Source organism: Tyto alba, unplaced genomic scaffold (assembly GCF_018691265.1).
Source record: "Tyto alba isolate M040663 unplaced genomic scaffold, T.alba_DEE_v4.0 Super-Scaffold_26, whole genome shotgun sequence".
Lineage (NCBI taxonomy): Eukaryota > Metazoa > Chordata > Aves > Strigiformes > Tytonidae > Tyto > Tyto alba.
This window is the reverse complement of record NW_024881300.1, coordinates 22,169,326-22,191,704: the sequence shown is the minus strand read 5'-3', so window position 1 is coordinate 22,191,704 and position 22,379 is coordinate 22,169,326. Positions and strand designations below refer to the sequence as shown.

Here is a 22,379-nt window from a genome sequence, read left to right as displayed (position 1 = left end):
TGCTCTGACTTGCCTCTGTCAGCCTTGCTGGATGCGGCTTTGCAGAGCGAACGCTTCTGTGAGAGCTGCTCTCTACCTGGGCGCTTAATTAAAAGGAGGAAAGATGTATTCCAAAAATACTTGGCTTTCTCGTCTGACATCTAGCGTGTTGTGAGGCTTGCTGAGCTGGTGTTTGAGAGAGGAAGCGAACGTAGCATTCAGCTGACATAGCATCTGAATAGCCGTTTGGGGCCCAGGGAGCGATAGTTCAGGAGGGGGAAGGGAAAGCGAAATGGATGCTGAAATCCTGAATCTGCTTCTTAAATTTCCTCTCTCCCTGGAGAGGGAGGGAGCGAAGTTCAGCGTTGCGTGTTTGGCTTGGCTCCCTGTTACCTGCTGTCTCCTCCTTAGCTGTGCGCTTGTGGCAGAGATGAAGGATGGAGGGTTTTTTGCGGTGTGAGAAAGTACTTTTTCCTTCAGCAACATTTGCTTGTTTGTGGTTGAATCGCATTAAAAAAAATAATCCAGCGTTATTGAAGAGCGAGTGGGCGAATAGCTGCATCAACTACCATGGTAACTTTTAAAGGGCTTCACCCATAGCTGTCAGAGCTAGATTTTTAGTGCTATAGTGACTTTTAATGTAGAATAGCTTCCAGGCCATTTAATTATTTTGTCTCCACATTTAAAAACAAAACAACACAAAACCCCCCTCTTCTCTCAACTACCTTTTTGTCGATGTTCTCCTTTTTGACCTAAATACATCTGTCCGGTGGGGCCCGGTGTCACGTAACTCAGGGGTCCTGGTGTCCCAGCCGCAAACGGCTGCTGGCCACGTGCTGCGTCTCCGCCAGCCCCTCGCAGAGGGTCCTGCTCGTGTGGTCCTTGGGGGACGAAGCTCAGCGGTGGAGCTGGAGGCCAGCGGGTGCCCGGGGGAGCTCTCTGGGGACCCATCCCACTGCAGGAGGGCAGCAAGAGGGCTCCCCTGTTCCACAGCGCTGCTGGGCTGCCCGTTTGTTTTTGCAGGGTGGCTCAGTCCTCCCAGCAGCATTGGGGGGTGTGTGTGTGTGTGTGTTGGCTTTGGGACACCTCCCCGGCCTCAGCCCTGTTTCTTTGGGAGCTATCTCCTCCCACCTAACTGTGGCAGCAGCCTGCAGTGTGGGGAGCCTGGCTGTGCCCAGGAGGGACACGGCAGCGGTCAGACTCCGTGTGCCACCCCTGCTTTTATCTCTTATCCCCATGGGAGAGCACAGCTGCAGAGGTGGGTCTGGAGGAGCACATCTGGACGTGTGATAGCTCTGAGGCCGCTGTATCGCTCACCAGGCTGCCCTGGCACGGGAGGGTCACTGTGCAAACCATGCTCTGCTCAGCTGTCCTTATTTCTGCTGCTTTATACCAGGCCAGCAGGAAGGAAATCCAGGAATAAGGACATTTGGTGCTCAAACATCGCTGATGGGGTGGCTTCATGGGAGTCTCCCATGGATGGACTTAGCGGAGCAGGTCCCTGGGCCTCGCACTGACGTTGGTGTTGTGGCTCTGGGTGTAACGGGGTGCTCTTCGAGCTTTGTGTTCAGTTATTTCAGAGAGTCTTCGTGGCAATGGGTTCAAGGCGGGCTCGGCTGCAATTGCACTTGTAACCTTCTGTGCGAGGAAGACCTGGTTTCTGGTCGTGTCCCTGACAGCTTCCTCTGCAGCACCACCCATCTTAGCTTTGCTCGGCATCCCAACAGAGTTTAAAATGGTTTCATTCTGAATAATTTATCTCCCCGAGAGAGGGTGGAGGGAAGCGGGGAGCGGTTGGCGAGGGGAGAGCCGCGGGAGCGGGGGGCCGGGGCCCTGCTCCCCACGGCGGGCTCACCCCCGGCAGCAGCAGCGTGCCGTGCGCCGCAGCCCCACGGCCTCACCCACCGGGCTTTGTCGCTCCCGGCATTTGCTGCCGAACAAAAGCTCCGGGGTCCTGAGCAAGAGGGCTCCCGTGGGAGCCCTCCCCGCCTCCTGACCCGCCGCCCTGCCCTCCCGCCAGCCCCGGCACCTCTTTGTTTTCCCCGCAGGCTTTTTCAGCACGTTCCCCCCCTCGCCCCCGCGAGCGGTTGGCGGCGGGCAGCTGGCCGAGCGGCGGCAGGGCCGGCTCGTCGGGGCAGGACGCTGCTTCGTTAACGGTCGCGAGCTTTAGTCAAGAGTTTCAAAATGGAGGCGGCTCTCTGCCTGCCTCCCCCGTCGTACGGCGTGGGTATGCGCTGCCCTACTTCTCGCCGGGATCAGACAGCCCTTTCTGAAGCCGTACAAAGGGGTTTGAATGCATTAGTTTACACGGAATTAATCTCCGGATTCCAAACATGCTTTCAAGCTGGTTTGGCCTTATTTTCCTGCGAAAGGAGGCCAACTCCGCGTTGTAGGCAGTGACTGTTGTAAGTGAGAGTTGAGCTGGAGCGGTGAGAGACTAGCACAGGCACCATATTCAACCCATTAAAAGGAATTTTTGGCTCACGGACAAAACAAATTGAAAAATCTCATTCTTTGTGTACCACATCAGCAGTGACAGAAAAACAGAGCAGGGTTGCGGGGCAATCCTTCTAGTAATCGTGGTGCCTTTTGTAAGGGATTTGAGGTCCAATTCTTGTTAGGAAAATAATAAAGAATTAAAATGTGCCACAAATGATTGTACAGAAAATCTGGGATGAGGGGAGCGCTGGAAAAATGCCGTTATCGGAGGCCAGAAGAAATTGGAATACTGAACTAAGGTGAGGTGCTCCCCGCAACAGGTTGGGCTGAAATTCCTGGTGCTCCTTTGTCTGCCATCCAGGGAGGGAACGAGCAGCTCAAGCGCTCCTGGTTTTTTTTGTGGTTTTTTTTTTTTTTTTTTTTTTGGATAGCCTGTCATCCCTCAGAAGGGAACAGTTGTGTGGGGGTGGGGAGCGTCGTATTCAAAAGTGGGTGAAATGGAAATGAGCCAAAATTCTGCAAATTTATAAGGAACAGCAAACACTGATTTCTTTGAGAAAAGGTCGGTGCGTTTACTTGTAAGCACAGCCCTGGTAGGAGTGTGCGAGGAAATGGAAACTGTGCTCCACTATGCAGGTTTTTTTTCATAATTTATCCAGGCAAAGATACACAAAGATGCTTATTTTGGGAGATGGTGGAATGTTTCTGTAATAATTTCAGCAAATTTTGGTTCACATAGAGCATCTGTAAGAGTAGCACACCCACAGTTTCATGTAATATGTTCTGTTTGTTGAAAAAATTTGCTTTCCCTTGAATTTGGAAGTGGTTTAACCCAAAAGAATCTATGCTGCATTTATTTTTCCTCCCTGTTCAGTATCCTAAATCTGCCAGGCCCTCGCCGCTCCGAACGCTCCCCGTCCCGCCTGCAGATCGCGTGGAAGCCCGCGCCGGCCTGCCGTGGGCAGAGCTGAGAAGCACACTGATCTCAGCTAGAGGAAAATAATTAGAAAAGGAACTGAGATTGCTCTCAAAAGGAAAGAGCTGAAATGAATACAGGAATATCCCTGCGGGGTCTTTGCAGTGCACCTGGTAGCCTGCTGTATAGCTCATAACTCATATTAGGAAGACTTCATTTTGGTCTGACGATTTTTTCCCCTTGCTGACATTGAACATGTAAAAGCACGTAGTGTTTGAAACACAGTATGCAAAACACTGTATTAGTAACCGACTACATAACATTCCTGCGTTGCAGCTCGGCTGCCTACAGCGTCCTGGTTTTATAAGCTCCTCATCGGAGCTGGCAAAGGGGAGGCATGGAAGCGGTGAACCGGAGTCACAAAAGAGTACCAGCAATTCCCGTCAAGTGTTTCCATGGTTCTTGGGCTCCCAGTGGCCGCTGGAGTCTGTGGGTGTTTGCTCTTTCCAAAGGGAGGAAGGTTCCAACCTTCTGCAGCCTCGACTGGTGTCGGGTCTCTGGAACCGGGACGGGGGGTGGTTTTGTATCGGCTGTACCTCTCGAGGCGGTCAGTCGTGAGGGAAGGGAGGGTTCGGGCACGTGAAGTCGCCACGAGGTGCAGGAGGTATCAGCTGGTGAGCATTTGGCTGATTGCCTGTGGGCAAGCAGAAGCCGGATTTAGCTTCAGATAAGCAAGAGCAAGAAAGCACCATGGTGTGCTTTCCTGCGTACAGGAGTCTGTTTTTTCTGTAAACAAGTTCTTCTGCAAAAACGTCTGCTTTCAGACAACCGGCAAGGAAACTGAGAAGCCAGGTAGTGTGAAAACGTTTGGCTAGAGAACAGGGTTCTTAGGTGGCTATCTTGGCGTGAAAAGGAAATGCTGCGATAAATTGCTCTGCCACTTTAAAATGAATTAAAAAAAAAAATACATGCAGATCAACAGCGATGCTGGACGAGAGCGCAGCCCGCTTGCTACAAATATATGAAGAAAAAGCCACCAAAATAGAAAATTTCATCATTGCTCACGGGGTGGCAAGAGCTGAGCGCAGCACGTTGCTGAGAGCGATTGCAATAGTGGAACAGGAAGTCTCCTCCCCCTCCCCGGGCTCCGTGCAGAGCACTGATCAAAAGGATGTAAAGCTTGTTTACAAGATGTATGCAAAATATATCAGGGAAGAAATATACGGGCATTACAGACCGGGATGCACTAAGAATACCTGATGTCATGTTAATATAGGTTGCAGTCTGAGGCCACAGGGCATGTGACCCAAAGTCAGCTTAACGTTGAGGAGCAAACCAAGAAAGGTGCCTGTCTCCGCAGGATTGCATCCGGTGAGCTGCTCGAAATACACGCCGAGAAAGCTTCCCGTGCGCCCGCTAATGAAAGCGAGTTGTCGTGAAATCTTAAACAGCACCCCGAGAGAAGCCTTGCGCCGGCGGCTTGGGGCCCCAGGGGTGGTCCCTGGGTTGGTTTGTCTTGGGTTTGCGTTGGGTAGCGCTCCCGATGCTTGAAGGCGGGCAAGAAAGCGCTTGGGCGTTGGAGAGGTGGGTGGTGGTTTTGAAGGCGCTGAGCAGTCTGGAGCGAAGTGGCGAAGGCATCGCTGGACGGCTGATGGCTCGGCGGCAGACTGGCTTCTATGTTTGCGCGTGGAGAAGCAGGCCGCTGGTGATAAAAGTCACGCTGTACAGCCTTCAGCCTCGCTCACCTTCCTCTGCGCCTGCGAGAGAGGCGCTTGCTTACCTCCCAGGGAGTCTTAAGGCTTAATCCGTTGTTTGTAAAGCTCTTTAGGATCCTTGTTTAGGAGCACTAGAATCTGGAGGATTAAAAACAATTTATTTTTGTGTATCTTGTATAATGTGCATCTCAAAGGCTTTCCAAAGAAGGAGGAATTGTGAGCCAGAGGTGGCAGGTCTGTAAGGTAAACACGAGGGAGGAAGTGGCTGGGAAAGAACAAAGAGGGTGAAAGCAAAAGGCTGGTTCCCGATTGTGGAGACTTGGCTGTAAGGAGGGCGAGTTTCCAGCCCCGGAGGAAGAGGCTGGATGTAGCAGAGCCGTCTTCCTCTTAATCCCATTTAAAGACCCATCTGGTCAGTGCTGCTGCCTCGTCGTGAAGGGCAGCATGCAGATTTTCCCTCTGCTGTGCTTGCGCCCCTTGGTCGTACGTACCGGGAAGCAGGAACCGCACTTATTCTCGCCCAGTCTGTTTTGTCAGCTCTAAACAACCAAATAAGCTCCCAGGAATTGATATCGGTGATCTGGACAAGGATGTTCTTTTCAAAATCAGACCTAGAACAGTCAGTGAACGGCCCCGGTTCCCCTCTCGCCGCGCTGTCCACGGGCACGTGCGGTACTTGCTCCAGTTTCTGTTTGCACACCCGTGCCCTGCCTGTGGACCCGCCAGGGACACCAGCGAAGGTGCTTCCTCCCAGGGGACCCCGGCTGCCCCTCCTGGGGGGGAGACCTTCGCCAGGAGGCTCCTCGTGCCTACCAGAAAACTGTCACTGGAAGCACGGCCCCATTGGGACATCCCTCCTGGCCATCGTGGACCTCCCCGAGCCGCTGGCTCTCTTCTGAAGAGGCTCTGTGCGTGCAGACGTCGGTGCTCCCACCCTCGGAGAGGGCTTTGCCACCTTCCTCATCCTCACCCCCCTTGTCCCCACAGCCATGGTGCAGCACTGGTACTGTCACCCTCCCGGGCAGCATCTCCAGAGCTTCCCATGCCAGGTCTGAAGCATTGGAGAAGAGGTGACCCTAGTGTTTTGGACACAGGTGGTGCCTTGGCTCCCGTGGGGAAGCAGAAACTGGTGATTAACTTCTTTCCCCAGATGCAGGCCCGAGCATTCTGTGGAGGTGTGTTGCCATCACGTGACTCTCTGCATTTTAAACAGAATGTTTTCCCACGTGAACTTGTTTGGGGTCATGAAACGTGTTTCTGTTGTTCTTGGTCATAGCTGAACCTAAGATGGAGCTGAACTGAAGACTGCACTGGTTGGGATTTCTGGTTTGGGTTCTCACCGAAAGGTGTCCTAAATGCTGGTGGTGTTACAAGCAAGCGTAAAGGCAAATGATGTCCAAGCACACGCGAGACCCTCAGTATTTCGTTACGTGAGCCTGATAATTTTACAGAAATCAGAACGCTCAGCAAAAGCAGCCATCAGCTGTTATTTGCTGTTACTTGCGTGCCGGGGAAACTCGTGTGGGGCTGGAGCTGGCTGAGGCTGTGGTGTGTGCTGGCAAGTAGGTGTAGGTGTGGCGCAGGGAAATTCTTGAGGTGTGGGTGTGCTGGGACCAGGGAGGACGAGCGACCGGTGCCAAGGGCTGGGTAAGGCCCGTGACGGGCACTTTCTCACCTGGAAGCGATGCTCGGTAGCGCTGGGATGTGATAGAAGGGATGTTCTGGGTCCCTGGGCCACTGCTGGTTTTGTTGGCCTGGCACCATAAGGTTGGGTTTATCCTAAACCCAGTAATATTTCTTGTTCCCCAGTACCCCTGGGGTTAGAGTGCTCCCTGTGTTATGGGAGCCGCTGAAGATTATTTGGGTAGTAGGTGGGAGCAACACACAGACTGGCTTTGCAATAGCATAGCTAATGAGATTAACATAGTATTCTCTTAAAAAAGAAAAGAAGAGGCTGGTTGGTTGAATGGGACTCAGAAGACTCATTTCATGCGTTAGGAGTTGGAAACACAAGCTATTTAGCTTAGCAAGGAGAAAGTTGAGAGCATCTGGCGGGTTGGAAGCCCGTCGGTTATTGACTGCCAGAGCCTGGGCAGGGTGCTGGGGAGTGTATTCGCCTTCTCAACATCTGCTGCCCTCAGGTTTCGGGCCGACCTTGCCTGACACCCGTCCTGCTTGCTTTGTTCCAGGATGGTTTTTAAAAATAGAGAAAAAGTCCCTGCCTGCTGGAAGTTGAAGCTAAAGAAATTAAACTGAAAAATAAAGCACAAGATTTATTAGGAGGGTTGCTAGTAGGAGAACAGCTTAGCTGGTGGCTGTAGCAGACCTTGCATCCCTTAAATATTAGGATATTAGGCTTTCCTTTGAATACTGTCTTGGTTTCAGGATACCTGCTGGAGTTGGTCCATATCTGTAGCAAATGCAAGGAGATTTTACTTGGGCAAGTTCTGTTGCCTGTTGGGCTGTTTGAGATGACTGCAGCAAGTGCTTTTGGCTTTGAAAACAATTAATTTTATTAATTTGAACTATTTTCTTATTTTTGCTCTTCTTCCTTCGCTTCTTTCCCTTATATCTGTGACTCTCTTGCCCTCTTCATGAATTACTTCTTAGAAATGAGTCACTTCATGAGGACACTCCAATTTACCTATTATTGATGCAGCTGTGCTAAATACCTGTGGTTCCAGACATCTTTGCTTTGTCTGCCCCTGTGATCTGGTAACCCCCCTTCCATGCTGGTTTCCTCCCTTCCTCCTGGTTCTGTGCAGCCTCCCTTGAAAGTTATTTAATGGGGACTTCAAGTGCTGTTTGAGCTCTAGAAGTAACATTTCCCTTGGAATATATTTTTCCTTTTGTTCTGTTTGATCTTGCAAAACTACTAGTAAGTAGTTTTAAATAAAGATTATTTTTAGTCTCTTGCACCCTCTGCAACGAAGCATGGTAACTTTGAACAGGCACCAAAATTTTCTCTAGCACGGTAGAGAAATGATTCCAAATTTGACCTAAACTTTCTCTTCCTGGTGATGTCGTTTGCTGTACCCAGGGCTGGCGGGCATCCCCCCGGGCCCCAAACCGCTGCACTGAGTTGTAAAGCAAACGGTATATTGGGCATGTTACAGAAACCCAGTGCACGGAGAGCAGAGGAGAATGAGAGCAGGTTTCCTCAAATACCCGGAGGAGTGGGAGTTGAGCATTTCAGGAGAATTTTTAATTCCTTGGGGTTAATCTGTGGCACATGAAGAGCGACGCTGGAGCTCTGCCTTCCGAGCAGAGTTTTTATGAAACTCCGCTGCTGACACTGGGAGCTGCTGGCAAATATTTAAGTTTTTAGTTAAGTCAGATTTAACCTCGCCCGATGTAAAGCTGGGATGCGAAGCTGCTCTGCACATATTACAGTGGGAAGATTCGCTGGGGTTGCTATAGCGAAAGGCTGGAGATGACTTCAGGAGTTTAAATTAGGCCTGCGTGCTGGTAAACAAGGGCTCTGCCTATAGTACAAGCTGCTGCGGCGTTTGGAGGTGTGTGTGTCGGAGGGGGTGGGAGGTGGTGTGCGGTCGAGCGCTTGCACAAGCGTGTCAGACTGAGTGTGCCAGCAGTGTGCCAGGGGAGGAACGGCGTGCCGGGGGCTGCTGCTGTGCTGTGTTTGAGGAAAAAGGAAAGCTGAAGGTACTGGTTGCATTCAGAGAATTGCTGCTGAATTTTTTTTTTTTTGTGAGCGAGCCCCAGCCAGTTATTCCCAGTGCCTGAACCTCTGCCTCTTGCCGGGGTTGGTGGGGTCTGTGCCCTGCTGCTTTAGCTCTCCTCCGGCCCAAACCAACCGGCGAGAGATACCGCTCGCTGTAATACCCCAGCCACACTCTTATTGTCCTCTCCTCCTTGACTTCATTACGCCTTGATCTTTGTAACCTCTTTAACATGTGTAAATACTGAAATGAGATTATCTTTAAAGAGCCCTTTATTAAAAATGTACTGACCTTCCTAATCAGAAGAAATGTTCCCGTAGCTGCTTTTCGCCTCTCCTGCATTTCAACCAGTAGCGAGGGCAGAATGGTGAATCATCTCACCAGGACGACAGCTTGGGCTGGGAAAACCAGGCAGGTTTCTTCAGGCACCGAACCAGCGTGATGCTCCCCACGGGCGCGATCGCGGCACTGGCCACTCTGCAGCACGGGAGAATCCCAGGGCCACGTACCTCTTGCAGGCTTTGTAGTTAGAAGCAATTCTAAACCTCATTAACCTTCAGCTTGGTGGCCCTTGGTGCAGCGAGCAAGTTGCCGAGGACCTGCTCTGCTTGCCTGGCTCGTGACCCAACTTTTTGGGCGAGCAGTTGTAGCTACAGCCGCTGCGAGCTGTGTCCCAGCAGCTGCTGAAGGGTTTGTGCGTGGTGGGCATGGCTGGCCGGGCCGGTAGATCAGAAGGTCCTGATGAACATTCTTGTCCCTTCCCCTCCCAAACCAACCCCTGGGTCCGAGCAGGTCGAGCTGATGTGGGACCTGCACCCCAGTATTGTGCTGGCAGCCCCCCCGGTCGGTGAGGCCAAGCGGCCATCCCTGCCACAGGGCTTCAGGCCTGCAAACCTCTCTCTGGGGGGGCTGTTTTAAAGCAGAGGGAGGATGAGGTGTAGCTGGGCAGTCGGCCTGGTGGGTGTGCAAAGCCTTCACCAGGCGCAGGGTGGGGACGTACCTTAGGCCCTGCACGGGGGACTCGGCGTTCCTCGCAGAGGGAGAGACCACCTGCCATAAAAAACTGACACGTGAGGGGCTAAACTGCAAAGAGTTTGAAGCCTTCTTTCAGCGCGTGCTTTTAATGCGAGCTTTGCAGTTTGGATCTAGTATTTGTGGCCCGGAGTGGGGGCAGGAAAGCAGGAGGTTTCCCGAGCGGGGCGGCCGAGGCCCCGGTGCTACCTGAAGACCAGATGGGTGCTGTGTCCCTGCGGCCGCGCTGCTGCCCCTCCTCAGCCCTCCGCTCAGCGCCGGTATTTCTCCTGCCCTGGGCAGCAGAGCCCTTCCCTCGGACCCTGCGGGCAGCTCTGCCTCCTCCTGCCTGGGATCCTGGGTTTCCTAAAGGGATCGCTGGAAACTCCCCCACATCCTCGTGCTGTTATCGCTTCAGAGCCCATGGCTGGATGAGCAGGGTGGTCTTACTGCTTTGGCATCGGCATTTGGAGCCAACGAGCCTTTCCTCTACAGTTCTGGTGGAGCCTTCGGTGTGCAAGGATGATCAGAGAAGGCTTCCCCCCCCCCCCCCCATGTAAAATACATTCCAGCTCCCGTTTGTAATGTGGCGAGAGGGGGAGTGAGAGAAGGGAACAACAGCATTAGCGGATGTAGAAGTAGCTGGAATGAGAAGCTTTTGTGCCATTAATAACAGCCCTGGCTGGCAGCCAAGGCTGGGAGTGTGGGATTAGCCTGAACAATCAAGACTGCAGGATCAAAACAAGGAGGCAGGAACAGCGAGGTCACACTGCTGCCATCTGCGCTGCCGCAGTGGTGGGAGGGAGCGGAAGAGGGGGCTGCGCTGGAGGAGCCGTGCCGATAGCGCAGGCGGCGGGGCGCCCGCCGCCTCCCCGAAACCGGCCCTGCGCTCGCGCCGGGCTCGGGGCCACGGGCTTCGCACCTTCCCAGCGGAGCGGGGAGGGCGGCCTCAGCTTGTCCTTTTGGGGGAAAAGGCTTCCGAAACACCGAAAGCTGCTCCTCGGGGCTTGGCGGCGCGCTGCGGCCCGAAGACGGTGAACGGGCGTTTCTGGCCGCGGGTTCGGGATGGGTGTCCCGGTGCGACGGCGCCGTCAGCCCGCCCCGGCGTTGGCGTGGCCGCCGTGCCGTTCGTGAGTCCCTCTGGTGAACCGGGGGCGTGGGGAGAGGTCACCGGACGGATTCGGCTGCAGCTTGGCCGTGCAGGAAGGCAGCCTTGCGCTCTGCCGGGGCGTGTGGAGCCTTCCAGGGGCTGTAGGTGCTACTTTACACCGCCCTTTCAAAAGGAGTGACTCGAGATTTCTGCTGAAAGATGATTTTTGAAGCAGATGGAGGCAAATCTTGTGCTGTTTCACTCTGGTCTCCGTCAGCTTTTGCTGAAATACCTCCCAAGAGCATCAGAAAGCAAAATGATTCGCATCATTTATGTTGCCTCTCCTCTCTTTTTCCCTCTGACCTAGTAAATCTTACTGTCCTGCAAATGTAAATACAAAAGCTGAAATGCAATAGAAGCAAAGCCGTGTCCCACAAACAGCCTCCCAGCTCTTGCTAAAAATATCTCTGTGCGGTGCAGTAACTCCCAGGCATTCTTTTGTCTGACTGCTTTTGAATTCCCTAATTGAAGTTGGTTGGAGGGCAGTGCACCAGTTTCCTGAATAGCTCAGATGTTGATTGTGAGTTAAAAAACAAGAGCAAAATTGTTTTTCCTTTGTGCAGCCGCGCTTTTATTTACCTTCCCCCGCCCCCTACCCCTCCGCATTTTTAATCTCTGTATTTTTACTTGCGATTTTATTTTGTAAGACAACCGCATTCAATGCATCTGCGGAGAAGGGGCCCGGGAGGCAGCGAGCAGGAGGACACAGTTTTTGGTACGTGATGCCACGTGCACGTTGGAGCCGGAGTGCCGCTCCGTCAGAAACGTCCAGGCTGGCGCAGAGATGTGCAAATGGAGCTTAACGTAGTAGGAAGTGTTAATAATGGTTCCTAATTGCCTACTAATAACTAAATCTGTGGAATTTGGCAGCAGTTGGGATATAGTTTTCTCCTGCAATCTGTCCGTTCCCTCCATAAAGAACAAAGTTGCTTCACTGACGTACAGCGACGAATCGTAAATTCGCGGAAAGTAACGGGAGAAAGTTTTCCAGACTCCGCGTGGCCGCCGCTCCTCCGCAGGGCCTGCGAGGGTGCTTCCCCGGGCGGTGGCTGCCGTGTCTTGGTCCAGCACTCCCAAGATTCAACAGAGGAAGAAGAATAAAATCAGGCTGTTTTCTTCCCTTCTGTGTCTTTTTTTGGTGGTTGGTTTTTTTTTTTTTTTTTTGTTTTTGTTTTTGTTTTTGTTTTTTTTGTTTGTTTGTTTGGTTTTGTTTTTTTTTTTTATTTCCCCCCCCCCCCCATTTGAACTTGGAATCAGAGAAACCCAGGTTCGTTTCAAGCGCTCCTGGAAGGCTGCTGGAAGCACCGTATGCGCAGGCGGCTCGCCCGGCCGTCCAGGGATGGGTCCCTGGGTTCTCATGGGGACAGGGAGGAAAAGTTAAGGAACTGGAAATTTGAAATAAGTCATGTCCAGTCCAAGAAGCTCCCCAGAATATATCTGTAGGGTAAAAGTGATAAACTGTGAGTGCTCAGAGCTCCTCTGTGGCCGGTAAACAAACACAAACGTTGCTTTCACTCGAGCCTCAGTAAATTAAAGGTTTGAAATTGTGATGGAGATTGGAGAGAAGCTGATTTCGATGCTGCTTCAGGAGCTGGGATTTATTCCGGCTCTCCGTGGTGGGAGACATTTCCTAGCTGCTCAGCAGCAGCAGCAGCAAAACAAGCACAAATTTTTCTGTCTTCAGGGATAACTGCAGTGAAGCATGCGGGGGGGGGGGGGAGGGCTGTGCCGCTCGCTGGTACCAAAATACCTCCCCATCCCCCACGCACGTCAACAGGCCCCGAAACTTCCCCGGCGCACGGGGTTGGGTGCTGGGTGCTGCACCCGCCCGCGGAGCAGGAGCAGACACGGGGACCAGCGCTTGGGGGGGCTGCTGGGAAGCTGGGCTCCTCCGGTGCTTCCCTTGGAACTGGAGCATCTTCGTCGTTGGGTACACACCGAAATGAGATGCCGAAGGGGTGTGAGCTGGCAGGCTGCTCCCTGGGTTTCCTGCCTCTCGCTCTGCCACGGCACCGACCCAGGGAAATGTGTCTGGAGGAGCCCGCGGCGCCTACGGTGTCGGGGAGAGCGGGCACCCTGCTTTTGGGGACGGTGGTGGGGGGCCCAGGTGCCAGCTTCCCCCTCGCTTTCCTTGTCCCCCCTTCCCACAGGCAGATGGACTCTAGAGATGACAAACGCCCTTACTGCCCCAAACCTCCCTCCATCTCCCAAATCACGGCACGGCGCGTGCCGGCGCCTCCTGCTCGCGGCGGAGGTCAGGGCATGGCCGGGGGTGTTGGGCCGGAGCCGTGCCGGCGGCACTGGGGTGGGAGTGCAGCACTGCAGTCTCCTGCCCTCCTCTTGGCTCCTAGGTTAACGTTTAACCTCTTTCTGTTTCAGTACCTCGGGTTGTTTGATGTTATGGGGCACTCTGTATGGCTCTCGACTCTAGATGTGCGGGGTAGATGGAGGGGTACAGCTTGTCTGCTGTGGAGGAATGCGAAGAATTTCATGGGGAGGAAGATGAGATTTTTCCCTTTCTAGGTGGAGGGAAACCAAGTCTGGGTGGAGGACACTGTCACGTTTTATATACACGGGCAGCTCCCTGCTTGGGGAGCCTGTATGTTAAGTTTCCACCTGGCCAAAACATTTTCGCTCTGACTGTAAACCTATGAGGGGAGAGTGCTCAAATGGAAAAGTTGACGCAGCCTTATCTGCGGTGCAGCCTCGCTACGATAGAGGAATCCGAGCCCTGGCTTATGTCAGGCTTGAAGCTTTCCCTTTCCTTCCAGCAAACTGCATACCATTGCCTTGGAGCCGTTCCTTCATCGGGGGCACATCCTTCAAGGAGTGTAGTTTGGTCAAGAATACGGGTCTGGGTTCATTCTAAATGCATCTCGAGTTCCCCGATGACTGTCTCTGCTACCTCCTCGCAGCAGCCCAGTGTCTTTGGAATGGTCTTTCTTGTTTTGCCGTGGCATCGCTCTCCCAGCCAACAGCAGCATCCCTTCTCCAGAAACTTTAGCCCTTGCCTTCAGTGTGCAATTATTCTTGCAGGAGACATTCAGGTCATCCGTTCCCCTCGTGCAGTAAGTGACACTTCTATGAATGACTGATGCTTAGCATAGCCAAGGGTCACCTTACCCAGCTCTCGGTGCCGAAGGCTTTCACTGCCGCCTGCGTGAACAGTCTTTCAAACTTCCTGCTGGCTCTGCCGCCGGTGGTTCATTAGCAGGAAAAAAAAAAAAAAAAAAAACAAACCTGGAACTAAATTTGCCAGCGGTGCCCAGACCCCATCGCTGGCGCGGTGGAGCCCTCCCCTCTCTGCCTGGTGAGATGGGAACCACTGCCAGAGCTCAGCGCTCCCCTCGCACCGTAACCCCGATAACTGACCCGAAACGGCGGCTCTGGGGTCAGGCTGACATCTGGCACGCTACCGGCACCGCTGCCAGGAGGGGAGGGAGGTGGAAACGCTGCCTGGAGGGGAAGGAGCTGGAGGAGGACGGGAAGGGAGGGGGAAGGACAGAGCCAGGAGCTTCTGAAGCTGCGGGGTAAGACGTTAAAGTGGAGAAGGGGCAGGATAGAATGCTCAGTGATTTTTGCAAGCGGCCGGCTGCTTCCACAGGATGTCTCAGGGCTAAGGGCAGCGTGTGTTTTCTAGCAAGGCACTACAAATAATAAAAATAGTGGTTGCAGTTAATTGCCATATATCCATCGCGCCTTGGTCTTAAGGCAGGATGCGTTTGCAGATGAATTTTGAAAATAGCTGAGGATCAAATGTTGTTTTTTGTTCTTTGGCACTGAGTATTTCGCTCACTGTTCGTGTTTGGTGATGCAGATCTGCGTGTGTATTCAAAGTCTGTAGCTAATGTTACAGTTTCCTTCCTGCTATGAGCTTCTGTTTTCTATGCTCACACCTTTCTGGAAGCCTCCTTTTAGACTACAATATTCCCTACTTGGTTTTGTATTAAGGGAATCTTTTCCTGTAGGGCTTGAGAAAAATCTTTTCCTTTTAGTTTTAGGTACGTAAAGGAATCACGTTCTTTTCATCTGCTAAAATAACCAGACCAACATTTCAGAAGGCTGAGCCTGTTGTGTTGGGGAAAAACCTTTCCCGAAGTGGAGAAGCTTTTGCTGCTGAAGCAGAAGTTGAGGGCTGACGGCGTGTTGTCCTGATCAAATCCCCGGGGGTGAGGACCCCCCCTGCTCCCCACTTCCATCCCGTCCCGCCCAGCACGTGGTTTTGGGGAGCGGGGGGGGCTTTCTGGGCGTTGTGGTGCCGAGGTGGGGCAGTCCTGCTCGGGAGCCAGGGGGGCTCGGGGCTCGGGACACGGGCTGATGAGCGCGGTGGGAGATGGGGAGGAAGGCTGGGGCGCCTGGTTGTTGACGAGGTCGCCCGGTGCTGCGCCGAGATTGCCCCAAACCGGCTTCCTTTTCTGGGGTGCTCTGAGCGCATCGCGTCTGCGAGCGGGGGCTGGTGCTCGTGCACCCTCATAAAGATCTTAATTTTTTTCAGATGGGAATTTACTATTTTAAAATGGCTTTTGATTATCATACGGAAGAATTGTTTACTGGCTGTACATATGCTTCGCTGTCTCCGTCCCGTGCTTTTGCTAAGAATAGAAACCAAAGCATTACTCTGCGCCTCTTACAGCTGTGGCTGTTGAAAAACTGACTTGCCCAAATGTTTTGTACATTTGTGGCTGAGTAGGCAATGGAGCCGAGGTTCAAAACTGCCACTTCTCTGCTCAAACCACTAATCAGCGTTGCTTCTGAAAGGACTATAGACGGTTTGTGCAAGCTGGTATTACAAAAATAAAGTTTTCATAACCTCCCTTTGGTTTCTGTAAATCCCAACTTGCAGGTCTACACGGTGCTCTGTAGGCACTCACAAGGCCATCCTCACCGTGATGTTCTCCCCACTCTATTTCATTGTAAAGGAGCCTTTTGGAACAGCCTTTAGAAATCCCAATCACCGCTGCCCTATCTTCATTAAATGAATGGGGCTGTTGTGTATCTGACAGCTGCCATTTTAATGCTGTGGTATTGTATTTCCTTGCAGGAGGCTCAACCTCACGAGGCAGATTAGGACTGAGAAAATCCAGGTTCCATTAGAAACCATTGGAAATGAGTTCCCAAGTTGTTCTAAGGTAAATCAATAATGTATATAATCTCCTTGGCTGGATTTAGTGACCGAGCCAACAGTTCATTTAACTGCCCCCTTTTTTTTTTTTTATTTTATTTTTGTAAAGCACTTTCAAAATCATCCCTGTTGAGACTTCGCACTCTGAATTGCCATTAACGAAATTCTCGGGCAGCATTTGTTTTTGAGTGCTGGCAAAACTTCGGCGGTCTCCTCCTCCCCGTGCTGCGGCGGGACCGCGGTCGCTGCTGCGGTGCCGGGGGGTGAGGTTGGGAGAGGCGGCTGCTGCCGGGCTTGCAGCTCTGCCCCCAGGCCGGCCGCTCAAACCCCACACCTGGGTCCTGCCTCCTCGCCGGGGCTGTGCGAGCCCGGGGCTCGGCGTGGCCCAGCCCCGACTGCCTTCTCCAGTTGCCGTGTGTAGCTGGGAGCGTGCTCCTTGCCGGAGGCAGACACGCATTACTTTGTTTATGACCGTCCCCGCGTGCTCTGTCGCGCCTCCTCTGCTGTTCTGCAAAATGATCCTGGAAGGAGGCAGGAATTTGGTTACAGAATAATCAAATTGAGGAAGACGAATCCTTTTCAGTGTTGCAATAAGGTTTTGTTAATTTTTAATTTATTTGAAATTAGCTGTAATAAACAGATTGTCCTTTCTCACAGAAAATATTCCAAACTGATGAATCTTTCAAGCTAAATATGATAAAGGGCCGCTGATTTTTCCTCTTCTGTTTGAACTAATGCCCGAGTGAAGTGAGGAAGATTATTAGCTTGCTAGTGAGCACTAGAATGCAGCTCGGTCCGGTGGCTTTCCACGCTGGCACTGCTGGCTCGCTCGGCGCTGCGGGTCTGGTTGGGATCAGGCGTGATCCCGCGTGTCTGTTGAATTCACCAGCCCACGCGGGACGGCGTCCGTGCGAGCCCTGCCTTGGGCTGGCGGTGGGCAGGCGAGCAGTACCTGGTGCTGCACAAAGCATAGAAGGGCAGGGTTGCAAACGTTGGAGGGCTTTTTGTATAAATTTGAGGTGATTCAGTGAATTTTTGTACCGGAGAACGGCTTTGTGTCATGTGATAGTCATCTTTTTGATTCTGTAGTAGGTGCCTTGCAACGAAGTTTATCATCTCTTGGAAACTCAGCTTTATTCAACGGTACTTGAACTGTCAGATATTAAAATAATGTCTCTTGAACCACTTGAATGGGATAAGACTTGATATAGGGCTGTGGTCTTAGAAAACCTATAATTTCTCCTCTTCCCCCCGCACTGGTATTACTATCAGATTTTTCTTTTTAGCTGTGGCAGAGAGAAGATTGAGTTGCTAGAACATGATCTATTTTGATTACTAAAAATCTTAGCGCTGCTAATTTAGTCAGCTAGTACGTTACAAATGTAGGTTCTGTGTGTTCAAACTGTTCTTCGTTTTTTTTACTTAATAAGTTCTCCAGATAGTTGCCATGGAAATAATCCTGGATTCGGAGAGGATGTAAAGGGCCCGTAGATGCTGGTGCGGTGGCAGCAGCACGTGGTCTGCACGCTCCGGGCTCGGTCCCTGGTCAAAACCTGGTTTTCTGTGGTGGTGCTGGCTCGGGGATGGAAACCAGTTGGTTCCTCCCCCAGCTCTCCCGGTTCCCCCCTTTCGGAGTTTTGGGCAGAATTCTCCTGATTCTCATAGCGCAGAAAAGTTGAAGAAGATACTTGATGCTGGTTTTCACTGCTTGAAGGTTAATTATGGTTTTCCATCTTGTCTTTGCCTGAATGCTGCTCACGTGAAAGGGTTTGGCTGTTGCCTTTGCCTCACCCAAGCCTCTGTGGCCACGCTGGGGGGGGCTGCACCGAATTTGAGGAGCCTTCTCCTGCTCGGCTCCCGGAGCACCGGGTGCCAGCAGAGGTGCCGTGCCGGCCGGTGCCGGTGCCGCAGCAGGAGCCTCTCGCGGACCCTTGTTTGTGCTGCAGAAGAACAAACCTCCTTCCTCTGGGCCTGTGTTTTCTTTGTCAACCACTTCCTTTTTGTGCAAACGTTGTGCTTTTCATGAAATTGCCGTGCGTTGTTTTCAGACGTGATAATCTGAATTGTTTTGTAAGTCTAAACCAAACCTGGGTGCTTCTTGTTGCTTGAAATAAGGCAGTCCTAATCGCAGGAAAATTCACGTTATTTTCCCGGCTTCACAAGGCTTGGAAAATACCTTATTATTTAAGCTGGAGCTGACTTTGATTTGAGGCAGCATGATGCAGCATACGGGATGTGTGAATTCGGCCGATCGGTGGGGCAGGACCAAGCACAGGAGCTGCAAAAGCAGCCTCTCACCTTCCTGTACTTGATTTTTGCCGGAGTGCTTTCCTAGGGAAGCATCTCTCGCAGCGACAGAGACCCTGAACCAGCTAAAGTTAAGATTTAATTGCTTTAATCTAGATACTGGGCCAAGTGAACAGCATGTTTAAGAGTATATTTCACAGGTCTGAGAAGCAGTCATGGTGTATTTAATTTTGGGGTAAATAGTGGAAGAGAGGTGTTGATGAGTTGTAGGGACAAAGCCTTGAGAGCCGCTTTCTGCCCGGGGGGCCAGTACAACAGGACACTGTCCCTTCCTTGGTGGGGAAATCCAGGGGAATCACACCGTGGCTGTGCACCGTCAGTTTGTAGCTGAAACAAAAACCTCTGAGAGATTTTTTTCCTTATTTATTTATTTTTTTTTTTATTTCCTTTTCTTTTTTCTAGAGAGCTGAAGTGTGCTTTCTCCCTCTCCCCCCCCCCCCCATATTTACATACATTATTGAATAGCTCTCGCTGCCATACGCAGCCAAACGTGCAGTTCAGCCTGCCCTTCGTGTGGCACAGTAACAGAGATGGAGAACCCCGTCGCACCGCTGACATCCCACCTCTCACCCCCCCCCCAAAGCACACGCTTGCCCTGAAACACTCCGTGTTTCGGTCATCCCGGCGACCAGGGGAGCCTCAAATGCAGATTTTAGAACGCCAAGTCAGCACCTTCAGGAAAATTATTGAGATCCCAGCAGCTCCCAGTAAGACCCCACCTTCCTCTTCCAGCTTGGGGAGGGACAAACCCAACCAGCAGTCCTGCATCCTTCTACACTGCTCTGGGTGTATTAAATTAGCGAGCAGAGTGACAGCTGGGCAGGAGGCTGGGAACAATGCAGATAAAGTTAGCTTTCAGCGATGTGACCCTCTCCAGGCTGCGCGCCAGAAGACTATAAATAATTGATAGGAGCAACCACCCTCGCCAGCACGCTAATGTACAGCGCGGTTCATACAGCGAGCGGAGCTGCATTACCCATTACATCACCGCTGCTCTCCGCCTGGGCTCTCCTATCAGCAATGTAATTTTACTGCTTTTAAATAATAAATTGCACTGGGAGTTGAAACACTCCTTCGCCCCATTCAAGCGTACTAGGGTGTGCAACTACACAAATGAATTTTACATATGGTAAAATAAATTTTGTATCAAGCTTTCAAAAAAAAAAAAAAAAAAAATATTGCAGGAGGAGTTTAGCGCCCTCGCTGCCGCCCAGTACTGGTAACAGGAGTTCAGGGTATCAAAGGCAGGCGGTTCCAGCTAGTGACTTTTGGTCTGGCTCAGTATCTGGAATGATTTTGAAGCTCTGTTTGGGGTCACTGGCCTAAGTTCATGGGTAGTTTCAGGGGGTAAAGTTCTCTGGTGTTGCAAGTCAGAAAAACCCCCTTGGCTGTGGCTGTTTCCGCGAGCGGAAGGCGTGCGAGCGGCGTGCACCAGCTCCTCAGTCCCGCGGCGCGCGGGAGCTTTCACTTTCAATGGCTGTCGTTTTTAAGTAGTGAGAAAAGCTTAATGTAACCCAAAACCTGATTTCTTTCCCTTAAGTCTTTAGAGAAGTTCTGTAACGGTTGCTTATCCACGGATTGGTGTGGAAAAGCTAAAATGCGCTTTGACTATTCCGTGCTCTGGGGACGGGGAGGGACAGGGGTGTTTCTGGGCACGTGGGGACACTTTTTTAGTGGACCCCTGCAACTTTTTATGCTCGTTTGTGTGGGTCTCCAAGGATTTTGAAAACACAATTTAAAAAGACCAAAAAAAAAAAAAAAAAGTCACGTGACTGCCACACTGGAATCATCAAAACCAGTCCATAAATTGGGCGGCTTGCGGTGCCCTGTTCCTGTTGAGTCAGTGGCGAGTAAATGGAGAAGCCAAACCGGAGGGGAGTCGGCTGTTAGGAGGGGAGAGATGCGTGAGCCGGGGGGAAGGCGCGGGGCGAGGACCTGGAGCGAGGAGCCGTGGTGTGTGAGCAGAGCGGGCCGGCACCGGCGGGACACGGAGGTGGAAGGTGCTGAGGAGGATCCAACTGCACCCGGTGGGACAGGGCGGGTGGGTGAGGGTGCTGTGTGTGTGTGGGGGGGTGCTCAGTGGGGTCCTGTTCCCATCCAGCACCGCTGAGCAGGGTGTGGATCCGGGACAGTGAAATCCAAAGCGCGGGGATGTTGGGTGCCCCGCAGCGCTCCCGGGAGCTGCGCTGGCCCACAGGCTCTGGGACGTTGTAATTTAAGTACAACCAGCCTTGTTTATAGGACAAATAAAATGCCGGAATGTTATCGTAGGAGATGGCTGAATTTGTTGAAAGAAGATAAGGAAGAGATTTTGGCGAAGGGTATGATTCAAGGTGAGATTAGAAACGCATTTTGACATTATAGGGCACTGGCACCAAGGGCTCGCATCTGGATGTAAAACTGCTGTGATCCCTCACGAGGAAGCCTCTGCTTTGCTCAACGCTGAGTCTGAAGTAGATGTTGGGACCCTCTTCCAGGAGACATCTGTCCCGTGTGTGCATCTTACAGGTCCCAGTCTGTGCAGGGTTACTGTGAAAACGGTGGTTTTCACACCTTCTAGAGCAAGACTTAGAGAATTATTATTTCCAAATCAGGAAGTGAGCAATGTCGCAGAGCTCCGTAAGAAAGCGTAAGCTGCTTACGGTGGATTAAAATGACTGACTGTTTAGCTATGCAATTAGATGGGGAGATGGTGTGATAAATCATGAGTAACTAGCTTACCTGTCCCATGATGTTGTTTATCTCCAGGCATGTGTGCACCAGTTTCCACAGGGTGTTTGAGCATTTGCTTTTAAAGACAGAGGTCCACGAAACAGGGGTGAATGTGTGTGCTTTTTGGACAGTTTTCTGATGTTTCTGAGTTCACCTTGAACATTAAATTTGCCTACCAGTTCTACTGTAGCTCCTCCCAGAAGCATTTAGGTGCGTGTCACCGAACTGGGCCGGGAGCTGCGGCAGCAGCCTCAGCTCCTGCTCGGAGGCGAGGTGGTTTGCATTTCCCAGGGGGTCCTGGCCTGCAAGGATGCTGGCACCAGCCTTTTTGTGCCCATCTTGAAGTAAGACAGGCAATCTCTTGTCTGACCAATATCATAAGAGCGAGTGCAGCACCCACAGGGTGCCCTGCGGTGGGACCTAGCAGGATATGCTAAGAGTTGGGTGGGTTCAGCCTGGAGAAGAGAAGGCTCCGGGGAGCCCTTCGAGCAGCCTCCCAGGGCTTAAAGGGGGGACAGGGAAGGTGTGGGAGGGGACTCTGGGTCAGGGGGTAGGGATGGGACAAGGGGTAATGGTTTTAAACTGAAAGAGGGTAAGTTTAGATAACCTAGAAGGTAGAAATTATTTCCTTTGCAGGTGGTGAGGCACTGGCCCCGGGTGCCCAGAGCAGCTGTGGCTGCCCCCTCCCTGGAAGGGTTCCAGGCCAGGTTGGACGGGGCTGGGAGCCCCCTGGGCTGGGGGAAGGGGGCCCTGCCCGGGGCAGGGGGGTTGGAACTGGATGGGCTTTAAGGTCCCTTCCAACCCCAACCAGCCTATAAAGGCGGGTGTTTTCCAGGGGTGCCGAGCTGCATCAGCATCTCAGCATCGCACGTGCTTCTGGCAGGACCTTGCGGTTATCGGGCGAAAGCCTTCAGGTGACGAGGTGATGCCTGTTGCCCCCAGCTGCTGAGCGTGCACATCCCTGCAAGGGCTCGAGGTGTTACCAACTCAGATTGGCAAACGCTCTGCCCACAGGAAACCTTTTACAGGGCACTAAGGTGTAAAATACTTCTAAACCATCCGTTGGCCCTGCCAGAGGTGATCTGCTCCAGGGTGATCTGACTGCCCAGCGGCAGCTCGGTGGTCGGTCGGGCCCTGCCACGGCAGCCGTCTGTCCGGTGCGTTGCTGCCGAGGCCCTGACTCCCAGGCCCGCCGATTCGGCGATGCTGGGTTTGCTTCTTCCCCTCCCGAGAACCCTGCCTTGCCTTCCCCGGCTCAGCCTTCCCTTCCTTTACCTCTCGCCCATGCACGGCTTAGCCAAAGCATTCAAAATACTTTACGATTTTGGTCAGCTCCAGTTCGAAAAGC

General features: G+C 52.3%; 1 protein-coding gene across 2 annotated transcripts in view; it reads left to right on the top strand.

Moving 5' to 3' along the window:
- ANKRD11 (ankyrin repeat domain 11) overlaps positions 1 to 22,379 on the top strand; it is a 157,745-nt gene that overhangs the window by 69,407 nt on the left and 65,959 nt on the right. Inside the window, exon 3 of one of the 2 annotated variants that reach the window (XM_042797623.1) lies at positions 15,932 to 16,019. The exons of the other annotated variant lie outside the window; for it this stretch is intronic. The gene's annotated coding sequence lies outside the window, so the exon portion shown is untranslated. The remainder of the gene's footprint in view (positions 1 to 15,931; positions 16,020 to 22,379) is intronic. 2 annotated transcript variants of the gene reach the window in all.